This window comes from Aedes aegypti, chromosome 3 (assembly GCF_002204515.2).
Source record: "Aedes aegypti strain LVP_AGWG chromosome 3, AaegL5.0 Primary Assembly, whole genome shotgun sequence".
NCBI classification, from domain to species: domain Eukaryota; kingdom Metazoa; phylum Arthropoda; class Insecta; order Diptera; family Culicidae; genus Aedes; species Aedes aegypti.
The window spans coordinates 269434267-269443481 of NC_035109.1; the positions used below are offsets into that span (position 1 = coordinate 269434267).

Sequence of the window (9215 nt, forward strand, 5' to 3'; positions counted from 1 at the left end):
TGTGCTACTTATCCCCGAATGTCGTTTCTCGGAATGTCGGTTCCCCCAATAACCCTTTTCCCGAATGACCGGTTTCCCAGAAAAGTGATGCAGTTTAAATAGGTGCTATAATAGTCTTCAGTGGCTGCATAGTGCAAAAGAAAGAACGATAAGCAATCAAAAGAAGGAGGTATTCTGTCATTCTCGGCTATACACATGTTGACAAAAATTCTGAGCACAGTAAAACTCGAAAGAACCGCCAATTAAATAAAGAAGGGTGCATATTAGATGGCCAGTTCGTTCACCACCTTGAAATGTAAAAAGCTACAATTATGAGTACCAAAACTTTTCGGGGAAGTGGGTTAATCGGGAAAACAGGACATTCGGGGAACTGGCATTCGGAGAACTGGTGTTCGGGGAAACGACATTTGAGGAACCGACATTCGAGGAAAAGTAGCACAACCCATCTAAGAAACTGCAGTAACCGCTTTATCTTTTCGCTGATAATTTGAGCAGGTCAATGTTATCGTTTACCGCCCTTTTGGCAGTTGGAAACAAAAAAGATATCTAAAATATATAGCTCCACAGAACAGCCTATGTATGAAAGAAGGTAAAATTTATTTAAATTTAAGATCAACAGTTTGTATACCTTTAATTAAGGTTACATAATATTAGGAAAAAAAAATAGAATGTTTGAAAGAAGGATAAATTTGTGCTATATATCAAAATCTTCAGTGCAAAAAAATATTCCAATAGCGAAACTCAAAAGAAAAACTAATATTTGAAAGAAGGGTATTTTCTGAATAAATAATAAAATACAACTGGCAAAAACTTTCCTAATACAGGTCGGACTCGATTATCCGGAGACTCGATTATCCGGGGACTCGAATATCCGGGATTTGGTTATCCGGAATTTTAGACTCGATTATCCGGAATTTGTTTTTTGATGTTCTTGTTTTTCAATGTTTATGCACAAATCTGAGATAATTTGGTATTGCAATGTACAATATGAATGGTTTTGCCGTTTTGAACGTATATAAGAAAAGGGGGGTTTAAAAAAGTGTTTTTTTTTTTGTACGCTGGTCAAAAAAAAATCTCTAAGACCCCTACTGCTCCTAGAAATAATTTCTGGCTACACCACCGTATAATATAAATAAAACAACGAAAAAAGATAATGTTTAAGTTCTTTTATCTAAGATTTCAATTTTTTCTTAGTGATTCGATTATCCGGAGGATTCGATTATCCGAAGTGAAAAAAAATCGATACGTTTCCATAAGCAAAAAAACTAGAATTAACTGCGATTGCATAGATTTTCTACAGTTTCGATAAGCATTGTAATATTTCGCGGGATTTCATATTTTTTTTATTCAAGATTCAATATGTATAATTCCTTAAAAAAATCTGAATGTAGGCATATCACTATGGGAAATCCAAGCTTTGCCTTTGAACGTAAACCTCAGTTGTCCAATATCATAAAAATCTCAAGCTTCGAAAATGTTGTGTGGTCTAGCTTTTCAACAAGGAATCTTGATGGCCGGTGTGATGCAAAAACGATCGCCTAAATAACTCTTATGAACAATTCATGAACTCTATTGACAATGCTTCTAGCACTAGCACCGTAGTTGCTTTCGATTTCGTCATAGAAGTGGGCGCCGGGAACATTGACAATAATTATCATATTGAACAAATGCTATTAACCATGGGAAATTATGACTTCGAAACGATATGAAACTGTTTTACTCGCAGAAATGCCGACCGTTGTCATTTAATATTAATTGGCGTAACAATTGAACCGGATGCATGAGAATGTGACTCACCTTTCGACTATCCATATTTATCCAGTAATGAAATGCGGTACAATAAACTGCCAAGCCATACAGCAAGCAATCATCACAGGTTGTCGTTGAAAGGTAAAACGGTGTGAAAATTGTCGATTTGGAACAGAACAGAACTTTTTAAAGGTCGTTAAATGGACTATATTTCATAAAATCTTCATCTGAACATGTGTAGCATTCTGCTAATGAATCATTCCACACTGAGTAACACTAAACACGACGCGGTTGGTCAGGTACCAGCATATCACGACGGAAATTTCTGCACTTACAATCCATCACTCTCTGGTTTGCAAACGGAGGGCCAATATGTCTCTCTTCCTTCGTGGCCCATTCATAAAGTTTGCATCGACACGGACGGCACGAAGCGACCGCAAAGTTTCATTCATACACCAAATTCATTCACAAGTTTTCGCGCTTTTTATGCTCCATCAGATGGATACTCGCGGGGGTATTCTGTGCACCGGCGGGGCTCCGTGTTGTGTATACACAGCTCAGACAATTGCACAGAAACACTTACTATGTTCACCGTAATTGATGATAATTAATTTAAATTATTCTCGCCGAGACTTATCTCATTCGGTATTATTACCGTTGGCAGACGTTTTCGATTTCAATTGGATTGTCACTTGATGAACACCGTCACTGGACATTTATTGTTGTTTGAGATTTTTCGCACATTTCCTTACACTATTGCACAAATAACCATCGCGATCTTGAGCGTCTAACCCTCCGGCCGTGACAAAGATCGCGTGAAAATTCGCGAAACAGAAATCTGCGACTTGTCTTGAGAAGCGATTCATAACAAATAAAGATATTACTAAAAGCTTCCCGAGTCTCGAGCCTCACGGGGAATCTGCGTTCACTCGATTGCTATGCGGCTCCACTATGTAGGAAGGTATGGTATACATCGAAGAATCGGGCGTACGATCTCCGTTTGTATGTGACTATGAATAAACGGTTCGTTCAAATCGAAGCTCACTGCCATCGGTGGTTTTCAGGGACTGTGTGGTGAGGTTACTTTATGCAAGAATGCATGAGGTGTGGGTACAAAAAGCTCAAATCATAGATGATCAAAGCTACTCTGTAGCACGGTCTGGATCGACTAACATTGAGGGTGTGCGATAGCTTCTTTTAGAAATTCGCAACTACAAAGGTAATTACCACAGTATATCCTATGTGTGGAGCTCCGATTTTTATTACATAGAAGAGTAAAGGAAGTCAATTTTCAAATGCTTCTGACAAATTGAAAACACAATTTAATTAAATTCAAATAAGTGTACGGGGTTAGACCAGAGACGAATAGAGACATACTAGTCGGGTTCAGAGTGGGTACCACTTCTAGTACTACATTTGGTCCCTTGGTACTACAAAAGCTACACAAGTATGAACACGTTTCACGGCATTCTAGATTTTGCTCTATTAACTAATGTACCATAAAATGTTGGGCAACTGCCATGAACATGGAAGTCTTTATTTTGTCTTGTTAGTCTTTTGATAAGCTATAGATTCTGTAGATGTCTATAATGTAAACTTTTTACAGATGGCAGCATCGTACCTTCATAGACACGAATGGATCATTGAAGGTAGTATTTGTCAGTGCTCACCGCATCAAAACAGAGGCACCACTGTATATGGGATTTAACATTGTGACAGCATTGCTGTTCTGTCAAACACACAAGGCTACGGTGGTGCTATCTATGCCTTGCATACCGGCCGTTTTGGTTATTTTAATGATCCACAGTGGTTATTTTAATGAGCACAGCGAATTGCGTCAATCAGTGGTGAATATCAGTATCTCGAAATATTTCATATTCACCATTGACGTTGGCATGGGAACTTAGTGATACCAGTGCCATCACGATGTTGCTACTTGTGTTTCCATTCAAAATGACCGTCAATTGTCTTACACAGTTAAAAAAAAAAACAAAAAGACACGGACACCGTCTTCAGCCATTTAGCCGCACAGACTGTAAACTTAACACTAAACAACGGACAAGCATGCTCCAGTGACACAGCCGAGAAACATTCCTGACAAAAAGTTTCGACGGCTGAAGCGGGAATCGAACCCACACCTCATGACACGAAGCGATTACTGCCTGGCGACACTCGGCCACGAAGCCCACGATCGGACTTCAACGTCTGTTAGCCACGAATATATAGCCATAGATTCCAGAATATTTACAAAGTGACTGCCGCAATATAACATTTCATAAATTGAGAATTGAAAGAACATTGTTTTTGTTTTCAATAAAAAAAAAACACAAACAGAATTGCTGACAAATACACCTTTTCTTGTTGAATTGACGTTAGAAAATTGCAAACAAAATCAAACAAACATCGATATGTTTCATTCGTTCAAAATCTTACTGTGAAAGCTTGATCGTGTGATAGTGTTCGTAACATGTTGCTTGGAGATCTCAATCAGATGTTGTAATGCTTAGTTTCAATGGCGCGGAAAGTGGGTAGGGCAGGTAGGACATGTACTACCCACAAAAATACCTAGGTAGGACAGTCAAATGATTGTCCTACCCATGATTAAAAAAAAAAAAAAGGTGAGACAAAGATTGACAGAAAGCTTTAAAAATTAATTCAACTATTTATCATCTGTTTAGTTTACATACAAACTCGATGAAGACACGAAAAGGTTTCTCATGGTTTTCCCATGCTTTTTGAAGCGTGACATGGTTTGTACATGACTCCCAATAGTTTTGGCTCGTTTGAAGAACGATTGAGAACATTAATAGTGAAAATCCTGGGAAACTAACTGTAACAATTATTACAAAAATTTCTTTACTCATTAAAAACCTAATAGAGCAATTATCTATGACATATTTGAATAAATCAATTGATGGTTTCTGAAAAAAAAAATCTGCGGCCAGATCTAACGACTGTATTTTTTACGATTTTCAGACCAATTTTTATAGATCCCACAGAACACTCTCTAGAGTCTAGGAGTCCTTGGTTGATTCAGAATTGCCGTAGGAAGAAGTAGTTCTTAGTTAATTTCTGAATTACTGATGTTTTGTGGCATCATTGATAGAAATATTCAGAGCAGATTATAAAGATTTTCTGAAAGTTTAGTTTTTGATTGTTGAAGAAATTACAGCGAAATATTTGAAGAAATGTCTGCGCGAATCAAGAATCTTCAGTCTCTACTGAAAAGTTTTGCAATTAGCCGGGTCGTGCGAAAAAACTACACAAATTAGCATTTATTTTTTGGTTCGTCCATTTGTTATCTAGAAATATATGAGGAAATTGGAACAACCTCATTTGTTGTAAAGGCAAGCATATTCATATAAAGGATGATTAGTAAAGTTGTTCCAATGAATGATCCTAAAAAAAGCTTTATAAAACCATCAGTACACTATGGCAAATATTTGACAAGACAAAGATTTTGTCAGTGTTGAGACCGATGTTTGCCTGTACGTTTATTCCAAGCCAAATATTTCCACATTTGACAAAGCTTGTATCCATAGGTTTAGTCTTATGGTAACGACTGGCATGAAAATGAGGGGATTAGACAATTACCTAGTTTTAAGAAAATCTACTTTGAAGTTTTTTCAGCATTTTTGATTCTATACGAGTTGTATGGAAGTCAATAAAAACACAGTCTTAGAAGAACCGTGGAATCTTTTTTTCTGTTACGTGGAGTACCATCTAAAACTAGCGTTATAATTTTTAAACATACGCAACTCAAAGTCTACCGAAATATCACACCCTTTTGCGTTTAATCCTTCAAATATAGTCATTTTAAAATTCCAGCCTACCATAAGATTTATATACCTAAGAATTTTCTTAGCTTGTTCTACCCATGGTTTCGAACGTGGACGCGCCTCTGCTTAGTTTTGTAATAGTTTTACCAGGGTAGTATGGAATTATAATATTTTAACATAAAAGTAAATAAATTCAAGCAGCTTTAAAAGTGTTACTCAGAAACGTTCGTGTTTTCGTTTTGGTTGCAAATGAAAAGGGACAATCATGGCTCTCTTTTGTCAAAATTTTAGACATGCTGATTTGTTTTACGTGAGACGTCGGCCGACGTAAGAAAAAAAAAACCCTTGGTGTGATGATGATGATGAATAGGTATTTACTGGTGCTACCATATATTACAGCAAGGCATCTGCTTATAACACTGGAAAAATCTGAAAAATAACTTGATCAACATTTTACTGTTGTTTATGAGCAGTCAGTCTTCTATATGACGGTGCCAACAATGGATGTGCGGATCCGCAAGCAGAGACACTTGCACAAAGCCCACGTCAGGGAAATCTCATTCCAAAAGAAAGTTTACATGAACAACTGTAAAATCAAGCCTGACAGAATACTCCCAATAGATGGGGTCGAACCCAAGTAACATTGGTGGCTGAATAAGAGCTTATTCAACTAGAAAGAGGTAGAAATCAAGACCAACATTTATTTATAATTATTGTTTTCTCGGGCCCCATGCGTCGCAGCTAATATGTGAATAGTGCGCTGTGTTCATAAAAATCGTAAGAATGCAGCGCCACACTAAAAAACTGATTTCAAAATCGCGCGAGTTGAGGCGCGTCGCGAGTCTCACTGGCGCGATCCGGGTTGGTGGCGGTGCGACAATATCCAGTTACCAATGTTACTTGGGAAGAGCCCGTCCTCAATCCACGACATGTTAACAGCACACTAATAAAAATCCACATGTTCGATCCGTGTGTTTGAAATTCTGGATCGATTCATGAACGTCCACATCAATTTGTTGTGATTATCTTACAAACTTCGTGTGTGTTACGCAATAAATTCCTTAGTTTTGCTCTATGGACTGATGAATCAGTCCGACAACATGAATTCCAGTTTTCCAAGCTCCTGAAGCTTTCCATTTCAAATTCGTATGCTTCAACCTATGGGTGCATAGATCATCACCCAACACGGATTCAGTGTATTTAACTTATGGTGTATAGTGTATTTAACACATGATTCATGAACATCATGTTCAAGTTGGTCGATTTGAAATCGATGAGCTTGTTGTCAATTTCCGTGTACAAAATTTCTAAATTGTTAGTGATCAACCCAATGCGAACTAACTTGCGACCGGACCTCGTGTTGAACGACAGTCATCATCATGTTCCTTAGGGAAGAAGCAAATTCTGAAGCTGAAAGTGTTAGAGGAAAATTTGCGGATTCGTTTTTCTTTCTATTAGTGAAGATGTCGGAGTGAAGATGAGGAGTTCGTTCTAATTTTCTATGAATAAAATGCATTACTTCCAGCATTGGATATAATGTATGGTGTTAGAGAAAAATGGGATTCCACTAACAGATTTTCCTAGCTTTCAGCTTCGAATAAAATGAAATATGCTATCCCGGGCTTCCCAAATTATGGATTTGCGGCGCCCCACTTGTTGCTGAAAAACAAAACATTCAAGTGAGCTTGCGATAATCAAAGGAGCCTCGAATCCATATTTTGGGGAGCAAGAGTTCTTCTATCAAATTTCTTCTTTCAGTTTCATGACATTCATGTCCTATCACACATGACTATCTAAAGCCACTACATTTAGAATTCAATAAACAAATCAGTTGGTTTTCATGATTTAAAATTTAGACATTCATGTTTGTTTCACATGACAACCTAATGTTGATACACATGTTATAATACCGTGAAGTAAATGACGAAATCCATATGGCTACCACACTCAAGTTATGTGGTTTTCCTCATTACGCAAATCTATACGTAAAACACACGACCTTGACGTGTAGATTTTTCTCAGTGGCATGGAGGAGGCAGTCTCAAGCTCCCTGTCCAAACCTCTTTATTTGGTTGCCCTGATGATCCTCGCTCAACCCAAAATATAATATATTATGTAATAGAAGCAGTGATATAGAATTCACCATGAAAAGATCTCACTATAAATCAGGTGGTTAGTTTTCGGAGCACATCGCGCAAACTGTTGACTATATGAATCAACAAATAAAAATGGGTTTGTTCACAAATTTCATAACGCCAAAAATGGCCATTTTGGACTCCCACCCACCTCCTCGTAACGCGTTTTGTATGAATATTATCCAAATTTTGTATGAGTCGTAACATCACGAGGACACCCACCCACCCCCTTCAGCGTTATGAAATTTGTGAATGGGCCCAAATAAGCACTCATGTGACGCCACGGCATAAAAATTAATACAGGTATGTTCCGTTTTTATCAACACGATCCGCAATTTCCAGTTGACAAAAACGGAATAATTTTCTTAGATGATATATTTTACAAATCTGTATAGAAAACAGCAGTTACAACAGGAAAGTACACGTTTTCATCAGATACATGCTTACTATTGATGCTCAAGGACTGTGAAGAAACTTTCGATTGTTCATGCGTATATGTTCGTATTTAATGGAATTTGATTACAGTCTCCAATCAACAAGTATGATTTTGTGATAAATTCTTAACGGTTGTAGTTTTACTTTTGGACCGAATGTCAATAGATATGTTTTGGAATATTGAAACGATAATCACATAAATGTACTATGCAGTTTGAGATGGGCCATGTTTGTAAAAATCGCGAATGCGAAGGTGTGTCAAGCAGATCATTTTTTTTTTTGTGAAGAAAAATTCAACTCTTTTTTCTTCTTATTTTTCCCTTTGCCTTACCCTTCTTCTTCATTATAGCATTACATCCCAACTGGAAATGAGCCTGCTTCTCAGCATAGTGTTCTTATAAACACATCAACAGCTCAACTGAAAGCGCTTATTGTCACATGTATACTTTTTTTCGAATTTGTGGTCACACGAAGATACCCAAAGATAGTCCCTGTAAGGTCGAGAAAACTTTCAACCCGAAAACATTCTCGTCTGGCCGGGATTTGAAACCCCCACTCAACGAGAAATACCTCAACCAATGAAATATTTGAACGAAAAACTTAACTTCTTGTTGGTGTTCATCGAAAACATAAAAAAGTGCATGCTCCACAAAATACACCCCTAAATTTGAGCTTTTTGGTTGGAAAGTCTTTTGTTTATAGTTTGAATAAATTATCTGCACGAATAAGCCTATGGAATACATAGTTCCAGTTTTTTTTTCAAAAGTTGGTAAAACCCATTTTCCGAAGTTCCGAAAGCCAAACATTCATCTACAATATCAGATAGTAATGAACACATACGAGAATTTAAAAAGAAAAAAAATCTACATATTTGTACGTTAAATAGCTACTTATGACCAAAAACCATAATTTTTTCTTCAAATTAGTTGTGTGTTCATTTTCTTCAAAACCTGTGCCAATTTTGGTTTCATCCTAATTTTTTTTTTGCTCGATACCGTAAAAATTGCTCCCCGCAACTCCTCGCGGAGCTATCTTGTTCAAACGCGCTTTCAAGACCAGGAAATCGATTCAAGAACATTTTTCTCACCTAAGTTTGCCTAAATGTTTATTTTTCTGA

The 9215-nt window shown here is 37.2% G+C and overlaps 1 protein-coding gene across 1 annotated transcript in view; it reads right to left on the reverse strand.

Moving 5' to 3' along the window:
* LOC110678059 (serine/arginine repetitive matrix protein 2) overlaps positions 1-2619 on the reverse strand; it is a 76831-nt gene extending 74212 nt beyond the window's left edge. The window contains exon 1 of the mRNA XM_021850585.1: positions 1798-2619. The gene's annotated coding sequence lies outside the window, so the exon portion shown is untranslated. The remainder of the gene's footprint in view (positions 1-1797) is intronic.
* Positions 2620-9215: the final 6596 nt, after the last annotated feature.